This window comes from Ranitomeya imitator, chromosome 2 (genome assembly GCF_032444005.1).
Source record: "Ranitomeya imitator isolate aRanImi1 chromosome 2, aRanImi1.pri, whole genome shotgun sequence".
NCBI lineage: Eukaryota > Metazoa > Chordata > Amphibia > Anura > Dendrobatidae > Ranitomeya > Ranitomeya imitator.
The window spans coordinates 289,333,050-289,349,042 of NC_091283.1; the positions used below are offsets into that span (position 1 = coordinate 289,333,050).

Below are 15,993 nucleotides of genomic sequence, written 5' to 3' on the forward strand. Positions count from 1 at the left end.
TTTAGATTCTGTCTCTTACAGTTGAAGTGTACCTACAAATAAAAATTATTCATTCTTTGTATCTGGAAAAACTTGCAAAATCGGTATAGTATCCAATAGTTATTTTCCCCATTGTATATAATTTTCTCCAGGTCAGAGTTATTTTTAAAAGTCAACAAAATACAATTTAAGTAATTCATTCTTTACACTCTAGGTATGATAATGACTTCTCGCTGTGTGGGATTTTTTTTTATGTTTAAAAGGGTTGTTCTCTACTTGGACAATCCCTTCTTCCGCCTTATGTTTCATCCTGTTAAAATAAAAATAATTATTCAAACCTTCCATGCCGATGCAGTTCCAGCAGTGTCAGCACTTGCAGTCATAAAGATCATGTGAGTTTGTCACGTCATGTGAGCCCTGCGGCCAGTCAGCGCTGATGTCACTGTCCCCAACTTCAAATCAAACAATAGGAGGAAGTAGAGAGCAGCCGCAGCTCTGGTTTCCTGTTTATATTCAATACTTCCAAAGGCGGGGACAGTGAAGCCGGCACTAACTGGGCGCAGGGCTTGTGTACTGTAACAACCTCACATGAATCCTGACACCGCTGAATTGGCACTGGCAAAGGAGCTGTGTATGAGTATTTTTGTTTTAAGGAGGCCAAATATAAGGCTTGACAAGGTATTGTCGTAGTAGTAAGACAACTGTTTTAAGAAGTTACAATTTTTGGTTAAATATTTACAACATTCTGAACATGAAAAAGGCTTCTCCCCTGTGCAACTTCTCTGATGTTTATTAAAGAGTTGAATTCCATCTAAAACATTTCCCACATTAGGAACAGGAAAAAGGCTTCTCCCCTGTGTGAATTCTTTGGTGTCTAACAAGATCTGATTTCCGATTAAAATATTTCCCACATTCTGAACATGAAAAAGGCTTCTCCCCTGTGTGACTTTTCTGATGACTAACAAGATTTGATTTGTGGTTAAAATATTTCCCACATTCTGAACATGAAAAAGGCTTCTCCCCTGTGTGGATTCTCTGGTGGCTATCAAGATGCGCTTTCCAGATAAAACATTTCCCACATTCTGAACATGAAAAAGGCTTCTCACCTGTGTGAGATCTCTGGTGCTTAACCAAATCTGATTTCTGGTTAAAACATTTCCCACATTCTGAACAGGAAAAAGGCTTCTCCCCTGTGTGGATTCTCTGGTGGCGATCAAGATGCGCTTTCCAGTTAAAACATTTCCCACATTCTGAACATGAAAAAGGCTGCTCACCTGTGTGGGTTCTCTGATGCGTAACCAAAGCCGATTTCTGGTTAAAACATTTCCTACATTCTGAACATGAAAAAGGCTTCTCCCCCGTGTGAGTTCTTTGGTGTACAACAAGATTCCACTTCCGGTTAAAACATCTCCCACACTTGGAACAAGAAAATCTATTCTCTGCTGTGTGAATTTTTTGATGCTTAAGAAACAATTCTTTGAGGGGAAAACTATTTCCATATTCTAAAAGTAAAAATGGGTTCTTTACTTCAGGACCAATTTGTTTTTTAATGCTTATTTTGTGACTTTGATTTTCCTTAGTAGTCGGTAATGAATCAGAAGACAGGACCTGTTTCAAAAGATCAGACGATAGATCTTTGCTGTGAAGAGATGATGGTATATCTGGAGTAATGGCATTCACTTCAATTGTATCCTGTTGGATCTCAAGATTATCTGATTTAAAAACTGAAGATGTCAGCTGCCCCTCTGATCGCCTGGTGCAGTCATCTGTTAAAAATAAAACCAGTTAGTTTTCATTAAAAAATCCTTGAATTTTAAATATTTTAACATTTCTATGTAAACTATACACAACATGACAAGTTATGTTGAATACGTAATTATTCACTAAGACAAGACAGCTCACAGTCTAATAGAAAACCTCATAGGAAGAACCAGTAGAGCGTGGTGTTCAACTGTTTGTCCATTCTGCCTTCAAAATATAGAGTAAAAAGTCACCAAACAATGTTATGTTGAGGAAAATTATACCAATAAACCTTCTACTCATCTCACAAAAAAACAAATCCCCACTCAGGTCCATCATCTGTCAGTGAAAAACAGGTTTCTACATTACAAGTGGCTCAAAGGCTCTTGAAAAGCACCATGGCTTCCATACACCAATCCAGCAATCTCCGCTCTCCCAAAGTCAAACCTTCCCCTCGCTTCTGAGCCTTGCAGTGTGCCCAAACCACATTTAGCATCCATGTATAAAGCACGTGTAAAGCACCATGGAATAAATGGCGCTATAAAAATGAATAATGATAAATAATAATGTATTTGGCATTACTATAGTGATAAGAACCCACTTAATTTTCAATGTGTGTGTCTCCTGGAGCACAATCTGGGCACTGTGTGTTGGGTAATAAAATGGCATATTTGCAATTTTCACTCTCCAATATCCACTGCGTGCTAATTTCTGGAAAGTGGCTCTGGGAAGAACATAGTCACTACTCCAATACATTAATCCCCTGAGGGTTATAATTTCCAAAATTAAGCCAATTTATGGGGATTTCTACTGCTCTGGTTTTCTGACATTTTCTCATATTATGGCTTCTGCATATGGTATGTCCTATCGGAGATCTGCTCCTGTGATGTCTGGTTCTGTTACCAGGCACAACCTTATTTATTCTACATGCGGCACTGGTAATGGAGGAGACATAGAAACCAGAAGCTCTGGGCGATGCAGGCTCTGTCCTGCCACTAAGATTAGGGTGCCTGGGATTTGTAGTACCATCCAGTCTGGCAGTATGGGTGTGTGTTGTCCAGCTCCCTGCTCCAGCCAGTTGGAAAGCACCACACCCTACTAAAGCTCGAAGCATATTGCTGGAAGCTGTCAGATACAGCCTTCTCCTCTGGTTAATTCCTCTGTGCTCAGCTCCCGGCTTGTTTATTTGTTTCCTGTTGTGACCTCGGCTCGCTTACTGGCTACTCTTGGGTCTTCTGATTTTGTATTTTCTCTGCTCTCCTGGTACTGACCCGGTTACCTGACTATTCTTGCTACATCTCACATCACATAACAGAAGGTAACACCATGGCCAAAGCCTAGGGGTCTCTGTCTATGTACAGACCCATGTAGAAGGGTTAAAGTATGATGAACAAGGCAATCCCTGGGATCTGTAAAATGGAGTAGATAGCACCAAGTCTGTTCATGGTGGCCATCTTTTGAGCTGCCAGGTGACCACGAACAGTGACCTCAATGCATCGTGTCTGCAAACTATTTCTGCAAGATCTGCAGTAAAATAGCTAAATAGCTTCTTAACCCTGCCATGTGCCCAGACAGTAGTGTACAACTGTATATAGAGTATTGTCAGATTCAAGAGAAGTTGGAAAATAATTTGTAAGGTCCATTTGTTTCCTATTATCCTTTGTGAAGAATTCCAAAGTGATCACCACAAAGTGACACACATCAGGTTCAAAAAATTGGGTCCTGATTAGGAACAAAAAAGGACAGCGGGAAGTGGTTAAATCAGAGGATTTGAGCAGTAACTACTGTAGTAAAACACTGAATATAGACAATAACACATCTACTTAAATAATCAAACTCAACAGTCTTCATCAGTAATAAATGAGTAACTAGTGGAGAAACCTCTCTGGGGTAATTAGAGTATGGGGCTCAGTGGCTCTTTCAAGCTAAACTATTATAAGGGCCAATGGCAGATGTCAGATCAGTTTCAAGAAGAAATATTAGACATTCAAATACATTATTTTTTAACAGTTTAACGCTGATGTGTCAAAGTAAGATGGAGGAGAATGTTGAGGTCTAGAGGCAAAATGGTGAACACCCGATTGTCATACGACCGGGCTATACAACCAATAAAGCAGCCACAGCCGATGACTGAGAAGAATCTGTGACTTCTCTGCATTTAGTGGTCACTACTCACCTGGGTAGCCATATGTAGGAATCTCCTCTTTACACCGCTCATCACCCCTCACATATGTCTCTGTAGTATTAATATGGGTCAGATCTTCACCCTGAAACACATTGTAATAGTCACAGACAGATGAAGAGAAAAGATAGTCACATCTATAATCAGCTCTAATCCTGCCATCAGTTCCGCCATCAGAGCATTACAGTCCTTACTGGCGAATAGGGCCTGATGAGCAGAGAGAGCCCGCAGCAGGCCGCCTCTCATCTACGGGCCCCAGCGACTTAACTGATCATGCATCGTCAGACGCACGGCAAGGTAAAATCTGTTGCCTTGCGGGAGATCACAAGCTGGCAGCTGATGTCAGAGGGCACATTGCCGGCGAATAATGACACTCACATATGATGTGTAGCATGGCTAAAGGGTTTGTGGTCGATGGGAGGTATGTGCCACATAAGTGCCTGATTGCTGTAATGTAGCCCGGAGTATTCCTTTCTTGCACATAATCTTGTATATGTGTTTCAGGACCTGTGGTAATGTCAGACCACATGGCTAATCATGTGATGGGTTACTGGGTGGGGTTAGCTCTTTATAAGACTGGCTAATCCTTTACACAGCAGTTATGTGTGGAGGTGAAACCCTCCTGAGTGTGTTACGGCTTCAGGACTGAGCCGGATGAACTGGACACTTGCTTTTCTTTGCCTGAACCAAAGGCCCATTTTGCTTTCTGTTATTTGCCACATGGTTTATGAAGCAATAAACCCAGTGAACTTTAAAGGAACACGTCTCCTGAGTGTCAGCCGTCGCAGCTGAGTGAGTGAAATCCTTACAATTGGTGGAGAATGCGGGCAGCGTTCCCAGCGGAGACGTGAGTTTATTTTTGAATGTCCTGGGTCAAGGCTGTTGCAAGCCAGCAAGCATTGCCGGAGAAAATGGAGGACCTGCTGAAACACTTGGTCCAGATGCAGTCACAGCAGGAGAAAAGGCAGCAAGAGACCAACAGGCTGTTGATGCAGCAGATACAACAGAGCCAGCAGGAGCAACGGCAGAGTCAGCAGGAGCAACGGCAGAGTCAGCAGGAGCAACGGCAGCAGATGCAGCAGAGCCAGCAGGAGCATCAGCAGCAGATGCAGCTTCTGGCAACCGCCATCCAGGGCAAGGCGAGTGCCCCAACCCCAGGTTTGGCTGATGACACCCACGTCCGGAAGACGGTAAGACGCGCATTGCAGAAAATGACTCCCGGGGATGATGTTGAGGCCTTCCTGACGGTGTTTGAGAGGGTCGCTGAGAGGGAAAAACTTCCGCCAGAGCAGTGGGCAGAGGTACTTGCGCCATACCTGACGGGAGAACCCCAGAAGGCGTACTATGATTTGACCTTGCAGGATGCCAAAGAGTATCACAAATTGAAAGCCGAGATTCTCGCACGTTTGGGGGTGACACTGACTGTCAGGGCACAGCGAGTTCACTCCTGGGGCTATCACCGGGACAAACCACCTCGTTCCCAAATGTTCGATCTGTTGCACCTGGTCCAGAAATGGCTGCAGCCAGAATCCTCTGCGCCTGCACAGATGGTAGAACGGGTGATGATGGATCGGTTTGTCCATTCCCTCCCGAGGCCTATACAGTCTTGGGTTGCCCAGGGTAATCCCCAGAATGCCGACGAGCTGATCGGACTGGTTGAGAGATACCAAGGGTTGGAAGGCTCCTTCGGGAGGCAGCCCATGCCGTACTGGGGGTCCCAGAAGGCAGCTGAGTCCCAAAAAGGGGTGGTGCGTCCAAGGTCACAAAGGGCGGGGGAGGTGGTGCCCAAGGTCCCCACGGGTGATATTATTTGTTGGAGGTGCCACAAGCCAGGACATATAGCTGCCCGTTGTTCCCAAACCACTGAGCAGATGGACTGCAGCATGGGACGCCGTTGTTCATACTATGCGTATCCAGCCTGTAGTGTGAACTCTCCATCCAACGAGGGACCTCAAGCGTGTCCCGTAAAGGTGAACGGTCGAGCAGTAACGGCACTGTTAGACTCGGGGAGCCTAGTGACCCTGGTGAGGGCCACTTTTCCTCTCCACCTGCTCCCAGGAAAGAAGGTCGGAGTGCGGTGCATACATGGTGATGCAAAGGACTACCCTATGGCCAGGGTGGACATTGAAACGGCATGTGGCACTGAGTCCCACATAGTCGGCGTGGTTCAGGACTTGTTGCACCCTATAATTATAGGCCGGGATTTCTGTTTGTTTTGGGATTTGTGGGGAAATGGTTCTGAGCTCCCTGGCAGGGAACCAGTGAACCCTGGAAGGGTATCGCCACACCCAGAGGCAGACAGTTTTCCTTTTTGTGTTCTGGTTGGGGATGAGGAGGAAGTATCCCCTACATCTGACATTCTGGAGTTAGAAGTTACCGGTGAAAATTTTGGGACTGCCCAACATAGGGACCCCACTCTGAGGGAAGCCTTTAATAATGTCACAGTTATTGACGGGGTGGTACAGGAGCCGGGGGCAGACACAAGATTTCCCCATTTTCTGTTGAGGTGGGAGTTGTTGTACCGTGTCACGAAAATACGGGAGGAGTTGGTAGAGCAGTTGATAGTGCCGGGTCCGTGTAGACGGAAAGTGTTGGACATGGCCCATTCACACATCTTGGGTGGACACCTGGGGGTGGAAAAAACGCAGGAACGGGTTGTGCAGAGGTTCTATTGGCCTGGGTGTCACCGGGAAATAGTGAACTATTGCAGGTCCTGCCCTACATGTCAGCTAACTGCTCCTACTCCTCATTTCCGGAACCCCCTTGTGCCACTGCCCATTATTGAGGTACCGTTCGAGAGAATTGCCATGGACTTGGTCGGTCCCTTAGTTAAATCAGCTCGGGGCCATCAGTATATATTAGTCATCCTTTTGAAAAAAATAGATGGCCTTCATGTTGGGGGTGATACGCTGTTGGTGTCGTGTGACGTCGAGAGCTTATATACCAATATTCGCCATAGTAGTGGTGTGCAGGCAGCCAGGTATTTTTTAGAATCATCATATATACCCACATCCATGAGACAATTTGTTTTACAGCTATTAGAATTTTCTTTGACAAAAATTTTTTTTCTTTTTAAGGGATCCCTCTACCTACAGCTCCAAGGTACTGCGATGGGCGCTTCATTTGCGCCATCGTATGCAAATTTATTCTTGGGGCTGTGGGAGAGGGATCTCTTTCATTCTGAGCCAGTGTCGTCAATGGACCGCATCCTTATTTGGGTGCGGTTCATTGATGACATATTTTTTATCTGGCAAGGATCTGGTGAATCTCTCCATGCATTTATGGAACAATTAAATTCCAACAATTTGAACATCCACCTAACATATAAATGTGATGCTAGATTTATGGAATTTTTGGATGTGGGTGTGCATAAGAATGAGGATGGTTGTCTGTACACCGATATTTTTAGAAAATCTACGGCTGTAAACTCCCTCCTTCACGCTTCATCATCACACCCCCCTGCGATGATTAAATCCATTCCTATAGGTCAGTTTCTACGCTTGCGTAGGATTTGTTCGAATGATATGGATTTTGAAAGGCAAGCTACTGAACTTAAAGCGAGATTTTTGGAACGTGGATACAGCAAGCGCTCAATAAAAAAAGGCTATAATCGTGCTAAGCATACAACAAGACATCAAGCCTTATATGAGAATAAACCATCCAAATCAAATCGGATAGTGAGATATATTACTCAATATCATGGCCAGACCGAACTTATGCGGTCATATTTAATTAAATCTTGGGCTATCTTGAAATCCGATCCAGTTTTGTCTCAATATATTGGTGAAACACCAAACATTACCTATCGCAGATCAAGGAACTTAAAAGATCATCTAGTCAAAAGCCACTATACTTACAATTCTACCATCCCCTCTTTTCTTACTGATATAAAGGTGGTCCCTGGTTGTAAACCATGCGGACAATGTGTTGCATGTCCCAATATTGTAAGAACAAATACTTTCTGCAACCATGATGGAACAGTTATGTACAAGATTAAACAAAATATAACATGTACGTCAAAAGCTGTGATATATCATGCCACATGCCCATGTTCTCTCATATATGTGGGTATGACAACCAGACAGCTCAAGGTCCGCACAAGGGAACATATTTTGGGTATTCTAGCTGCAAAAGAGGTGAATGATGTATCCTTATTAAAAACAATCCCGAAACATTTTAAACTATATCATGACTGTGACGCATCTTTACTGAAAGTTACTGGCATTGACTTGATCAAAGCGAATGAGAGAGGTGGTGAAATAAGTGTAGCTTTGGCCAAAAAAGAAACAAAATGGATATGGACTCTTGAAACGGTGTCGCCAAAAGGTCTTAACGAAAATTTGAGTTTTGTACCATTTTTGTAACTTTCTCCTGTAAACCATCGCTTTTATTCCCCCCTTTTTTATTGTAATTTTATTTGGTTTTAGGCTTTTTAAGTGATTTTATTTTATTTGTGTATTTTAGTTTTTATCTTACCCTATGTGGACTTTATCTTCTTGGATATCCTCTTTTCCGCCAATCGTGTGGGACATCTGATGATGGATAGGAACACGTCGTGGACCAGAAATTGGAAAACCCTGTGGAACAAATGAATGATGATTAATATCAAGAATAATATATCTTCTATGTACATTATTACTATATATAGCAAATAAATTATATTTTTGTTTTTTATTTCATTATTTCATATTTCTTAATTTTCATTTTTATTTTCTTTATTATTTTTTCTATTTTTTATTTTTTATTTTTATTTTTATTTTTTATTTTTTTATTTTTTCTATTCTTTATTTTTTATTTTTTATTTATTATTCGATCACTTATTATTATTTTTGTTTCACATGTTAGTACCATTGGCATACAGTGGGGCAAAAAAGTATTTAGTCAGTCAGCAATAGTGCAAGTTCCACCACTTAAAAAGATGAGAGGCGTCTGTAATTTACATCATAGGTAGACCTCAACTATGGGAGACAAACTGAGAAAAAAAAATCCAGAAAATCACATTGTCTGTTTTTTTATCATTTTATTTGCATATTATGGTGGAAAATAAGTATTTGGTCAGAAACAAAATTTCATCTCAATACTTTGTAATATATCCTTTGTTGGCAATGACAGAGGTCAAACATTTTCTGTAAGTCTTCACAAGGTTGCCACACACTGTTGTTGGTATGTTGGCCCATTCCTCCATGCAGATCTCCTCTAGAGCAGTGATGTTTTTGGCTTTTCGCTTGGCAACACGGACTTTCAACTCCCTCCAAAGGTTTTCTATAGGGTTGAGATCTGGAGACTGGCTAGGCCACTCCAGGACCTTGAAATGCTTCTTACGAAGCCACTCCTTCGTTGCCCTGGCGGTGTGCTTTGGATCATTGTCATGTTGAAAGACCCAGCCACGTTTCATCTTCAATGCCCTTGCTGATGGAAGGAGGTTTGCACTCAAAATCTCACGATACATGGCCCCATTCATTCTTTCATGTACCCGGATCAGTCGTCCTGGCCCCTTTGCAGAGAAACAGCCCCAAAGCATGATGTTTCCACCACCATGCTTTACAGTAGGTATGGTGTTTGATGGATGCAACTCAGTATTCTTTTTCCTCCAAACACGACAAGTTGTGTTTCTACCAAACAGTTCCAGTTTGGTTTCATCAGACCATAGGACATTCTCCCAAAACTCCTCTGGATCATCCAAATGCTCTCTAGCAAACTTCAGACCGGCCCAGACATGTACTGGCTTAAGCAGTGGGACACGTCTGGCACTGCAGGATCTGAGTCCATGGTGGCGTAGTGTGTTACTTATGGTAGGCCTTGTTACATTGGTCCCAGCTCTCTGCAGTTCTTTCACTAGGTCCCCCCGCGTGGTTCTGGGATTTTTGCTCACCGTTCTTGTGATCATTCTGACCCCACGGGGTGGGATTTTGCGTGGAGCCCCAGATCGAGGGAGATTATCAGTGGTCTTGTATGTCTTCCATTTTCTAATTATTGCTCCCACTGTTTATTTCTTCATTCCAAGCTGGTTGGCTATTGCAGATTCAGTCTTCCCAGCCTGGTGCAGGGCTACAATTTTGTTTCTGGTGTCCTTTGACAGCTCTTTGGTCTTCACCATAGTGGAGTTTGGAGTCAGACTGTTTGAGGGTGTGCACAGGTGTCTTTTTATACTGATAACAAGTTTAAACAGGTGCCATTACTACAGGTAATGAGTGGAGGAAAGAGGAGACTCTTAAAGAAGAAGTTACAGGTCTGTGAGAGCCAGAAGTCTTGATTGTTTGTTTCTGACCAAATACTTATTTTCCACCATAATATGCAAATAAAATGATAAAAAAAACAGACAATGTGATTTTCTGGATTTTTTTTTCTCAGTTTGTCTCCCATAGTTGAGGTCTACCTATGATGTAAATTACAGACGCCTCTCATCTTTTTAAGTGGTGGAACTTGCACTATTGCTGACTGACTAAATACTTTTTTGCCCCACTGTATATGCAACATTATTGCATATCAGCACGTCTTCATATGTGGTCTATATTACCTGCAATTTCTTATATATCTCTGTATGCACAACTTAGCCGTAATTGGTATGTTATTTTATATGGCCACAGTCTGCTCATATTCGCACGCATATATCCCCACATGTCACTAGGATTCTCTCTTTCAAAATATATGGTATGTTTTCTTTTGCGGGTATAATTTTGCTAAATATATGGCCATATGTCCATTATAATGATATACATGTTCTATGTTTTTATCTTTATATATTTTTTCTAATGCCCACAATCCTTCCATTGTCCATATAGTTTATGTCCATCTTCGTAGCTATATAGTTGTGCTCCCATTTCACCTTTACCTGTTTCTTTACTTACATACAAATTGCTGCGTAATGTTTATTTTCCCACTCTGTGTCTCGGGCTGTGCGCATGCCCGGTCTGTGTCCTGGAGTCCCGGCTCTCCGCGTCCATGTCTCCTTGGTTACGTCGGGTACTCCGTCCCCGTACGGCCGGTCATGTGACGCGGAGGCCGGGACTTCCGGGACCTCCTGAGCGCGCATGCGCCGCCTCTGTCCGGGCCACGGCGTTTGGAATGGACACGCTATATAAACCCCCATAATCACCTACATAAGTCACCCCCCTGACGAAGGACAGTGCTCCGAAACGCGCGTCGGGTGTGCGCTGATACGGGACCCAGCCCCCCACAGGTATCTTAGTACAATTTATTGCTGTGCCATTGGAGCTTTTTTCACTCATTTGCACCTTATTTTTGTGAAGTACACAGGTTCTGACCGCTTCTTGTGGTCACAGCACGCCAGCACTTTATATTCCTATTTATATGTAACATTGCACGGCTGCACTTTTCTCATTTTTATAGATTTTTCCCTATATATATTTATTTTACACATTTTTTAGCACTAATTTTGGTTTCATTTATATTTTGGCTCAGCTTAAACTAAGATTCTGATCAAATTATATCTGGGGTTAATTATATTATATATATGTTTTTTTGCTGGGAATAATTATATTTTTATCCTGTTGTTGCGCTATTTTTGTATTTTAATATTTTTATGTATGATCAAATATTTGTAGCATTTTTTGCTGTAATCAATTGCCATTTTTGTTTATAATAAAGGCTTTATTCTTTAATTTCTCCTGGTTGATGTGCTCTTCTGGTGGTTTTCCTATGCGGTGCTCTGGTGTTTAATTAGTCATCCTGGACTATGCCACACGCTATCCTGAGGCAATTCCCTTGAGAAATTCTTCCTCAAAAAGCATAGCCCGCGAGTTGGTCCATGTCTTTTCCCGGACAGGTCTGCCAAAGGAGATCCTGACTGACCAGGGTACACCTTTCATGAGCAAGGTGATGAGGGAGTTATGCAAAGCCCTGAAGATCTCCCAGTTGAGGACCTCGGTGTACCATCCCCAGTCAGATGGCCTTGTTGAGAGGTTTAACAAGACCCTAAAGAGCATGCTGAGAAAAGCTATAGAGAAAGACGGTAGAGACTGGGATTGTCTCTTACCCTATCTGATGTTTTCCATTCGTGAAGTTCCACAGGCCTCCACAGGGTTCTCACCGTTTGAGCTTCTATATGGCCGACATCCACGAGGACTCCTGGATATAGCCAAGGAAACCTGGGAGGCCGAAGTCACACCCCACAGAAGCGTCATTGAGCATGTGGCCCTGATGCAGCAGAGGATTGCAAAGGTGATGCCTATCGTGAAAGAACACCTTCTCCAAGCACAAGAAGCTCAAGCCAGGGTCTACAACCGGTCTGCAAGAGTGAGGCAGTTCAATCCGGGAGACCGAGTTCTTGTGTTAGTTCCAACGGTGGAAAGCAAGTTCTTGGCCAAATGGCAAGGGCCATATGAGGTTGTCGAGAAACTTGGTGAGGTAAATTATAAAATTCACCAACCAGGAAGACGGAAACCATTCCAAGTTTACCATGTCAACCTCATCAAGCCATGGCAAGATAGAGAGCCGACAGCAACTCCATCGTTGTTAAGCAACCCAGAAGGTGAGGTTGGAGCGGTTACTATAGCAGAGACGCTATCAAAGACCCAGAAACAGCAGTGCCGGGAGTTACTCCAGAAAAACAGGGACCTGTTTTCAGAATTGCCAGGATACACGAAGGTCATAGAGCACGAGGTCCTAACAGAGCCACATGTGCGGGTGAATGTGAAACCTTATCGTATTCCTGAGGCTCGTCGAGAAGTTATCTCCAAGGAAGTGGAGCGTATGTTGAGGCTTGGGGTCATTGAGGAATCCAAGAGCGGTTGGTCGAGCCCAATTGTCCTGGTCCCAAAACCTGATGGAGAGTGGAGGTTTTGCAACGACTATCGGAAGTTGAATGAAGTCTCCAAGTTCGACGCTTATCCCATGCCCCGTATTGATGAGCTCATCGAAAGGCTTGGGCACGCCAGATATATATCCACCTTGGATTTGACAAAGGGGTATTGGCAGATCCCCATGGCACAGGAAGCCAAGGAGAAGACGGCCTTTTCGACACCTGATGGATGCTTCCAATATGCCCGGATGCCGTTTGGCCTACAGGGAGCTCCGGCGACCTTCCAGAGGGCTATGGATAGAGTCCTTGCACCCCATAAGGCCTACGCTGCTGCGTACCTAGATGATATCGTCATCTTTAGCCCGGACTGGGAGAGTCATCTGGAGAAAGTCCAAGCGGTGTTGGATGCTATAAGAGAGGCCGGATTTACTATAAACCCGAAGAAGTGCGCCTTGGGTAAAGAAGAAGCTAAGTACCTTGGATACATAGTGGGTCATGGAGAAATAAAACCCCAAATCAATAAAGTGGAGGCAATCCAAACATGGCCAAAACCAGTTTCCAAGAAACAAGTTAAAGCCTTCCTGGGAATCGTGGGATATTACAGGAGGTTCATCCCAAACTTCGCCACGATGGCTGCGCCTCTGACTGACCTGCTAAAAGGGACAAAATCAGTAATGGTTAAGTGGTCCGAAGAAACAGAGTCAGCCTTCCAAGAAATGAAAAACGCTTTGTGTAAGCAACCCGTTCTGATGGCCCCAAACTTCAAGAAAGAGTTTATTCTTCAGACAGATGCCTCAGATGTTGGGGTGGGAGCAGTCCTTTCCCAAGAACTACATGGGGAGGAGCATCCTGTTCTCTATCTGAGTAGGAAGCTGTCCTCATCTGAAAAGAACTACTCAGTCGTTGAGAAGGAGTGCTTGGCCATAAAATGGGCAGTGGACACATTGCGGTACTATCTGCTGGGACGTAAATTTAGACTGGTATCTGACCATGCCCCGCTTAGGTGGATGAGAGAAACGAAAGGAAGAAATGCTAGAGTCACCCGTTGGTTCTTAGCCCTGCAGGACTTCAGTTTCCATGTGGAACATAGGGCCGGAAAGCTGCACGGTAATGCGGATGCCCTATCGAGAATCCCTTGTTTAGTGGGGGAAAGTGCCAAGCCCCACGGCTTTAGGCAGAGGGGGGAGGTATATAGCATGGCTAAAGGGTTTGTGGTCGATGGGAGGTATGTGCCACATAAGTGCCTGATTGCTGTAATGTAGCCCGGAGTATTCCTTTCTTGCACATAATCTTGTATATGTGTTTCAGGACCTGTGGTAATGTCAGACCACATGGCTAATCATGTGATGGGTTACTGGGTGGGGTTAGCTCTTTATAAGACTGGCTAATCCTTTACACAGCAGTTATGTGTGGAGGTGAAACCCTCCTGAGTGTGTTACGGCTTCAGGACTGAGCCGGATGAACTGGACACTTGCTTTTCTTTGCCTGAACCAAAGGCCCATTTTGCTTTCTGTTATTTGCCACATGGTTTATGAAGCAATAAACCCAGTGAACTTTAAAGGAACACGTCTCCTGAGTGTCAGCCGTCGCAGCTGAGTGAGTGAAATCCTTACAGATGGTACACGCCTCAGATGTATCAGGTGGAGGACACCGCTGGACCTCAGCCAGATAAGGATAAACCTTTTTTTTGTAAAGCTGCAGAATGACACTGAATTATACTACTATGGGGGTGCATTGTACTATTATGGGGCTGCATTATACTACTATGGGGGTGCATTATAATAGGGGGTGCATTATACTATTATGGGGCTGCATTATACTACTAAGGGGGTGCATTATACCACTATGGGAGGGCATTATACTAGGGGGTGCATTATACTTCTATGGGGGTGCATTATACTACGAGGTGCATTATACTACTATGGAGACGCATTATACTACTATGGGGGTGCATTATCCTACTATAGAGGTGCATTATACTACTATGGAGGCACATTTTACTACTATGGAGGTGCATTATACTCCTAAGGGGATGCATTATACTGATATAGGGCATTATTCCATTATATATGACTATGGCTTGCATTATACAGATACAGATGTGGAGTTTTTCTATGAGTGGGCAGTGGGACTGTGGAAGGTACGAGAGTTGGAGGCGGAGCTGGGGCAGTAGCCTGGGCGGAGTCCCAAGGGGGCCCAAAAGTTTTGCCAGTATAGGACACCAAAATTCCTGGTGGCAGCCCTGCCTGCCATCTGCACCGTTCTCATTACACAAGTATAAAACATATAATACAGGAGAATAAAACAAGACTGAGAACAAGACCTTCACAGCCATCTACTCATCATAGAGGAATCTCATGACACCTTCTCTCCATCTACCTGATGATCCTGAGGAACATTGGGATCTTCTTGTTTACAGTCCTGGGGACACTTCTCTGGTGTTGTCCTCCTACTGGATAGAACTGGAGGAAACACATACAGGGACTGAATTCATTCTTTACATACAGATAATTATAGGCCGTATGTGTTTAGTCCTGTCTATTACCTGGTGATGTGAGGGGCTGGGGAACCTCCATCATGACCTCCTTGTACACATCTTTGTGTCCTGCTAAATACTCCCACTCCTCCATGGAGAAATAGACGGCGACATCCTGACACCTAATAGGAACCTGGCACATACAATGATACCGTCATCCCCCAGATCCCTTCATAGCATTACTGTATAATGTCCCAGCAGTGTCACCTCTCCAGTCAGCAGCTCAATCATCTTGTAGGCGAGTTCTAGGATCTTCTGGTCATAGATGTTCTCATGTATCAGGTGAGGTGGAGGCCCCGTGATTGGGCTCAGGGGTCTTCTCCATTCCTCAGACACAGGGTCCTGACAGCCCTCACTAGAGGTCTTCTTCACTACTGTGTAATCCTGGTTACGGAGAGACATTAATAAATCTCACTACAGACATTTCCAGAGTCCTCACCTCTCCACTTCTGTCCATCTGTTATTCCCATAGATAAGAATGATGTAATGTGACATCAGAATCTCTCACCTCTCCAGTAAGCTGGAATAGGATCTCTAGGGTGAGGTGTAACATCCTCTCCGCCATCTTGTCTCTGTCCATATCCATCTTTGATGGGTAAATCAGGAAAATTCTCTTATATAGAAGATCTTCACTGAGAGGATCTGATATTGTAGAGAACTGAATGAGAAGATGAGCCGATGTAACATCATAAAAATCCCGTGTAATAATGCAATTACTGGAAATAAGGGAAACATATGAATGATTTTACAGTATTTAGTTTTCTTCTTTACATCTATTAATAAAACCTATATACA

The 15,993-nt window shown here is 43.7% G+C and overlaps 1 pseudogene; it reads right to left on the minus strand.

The window, feature by feature from the left end:
* Positions 1-15,511, minus strand: LOC138663238 (zinc finger protein 773-like; annotated as a pseudogene).
* Positions 15,512-15,993: the final 482 nt, after the last annotated feature.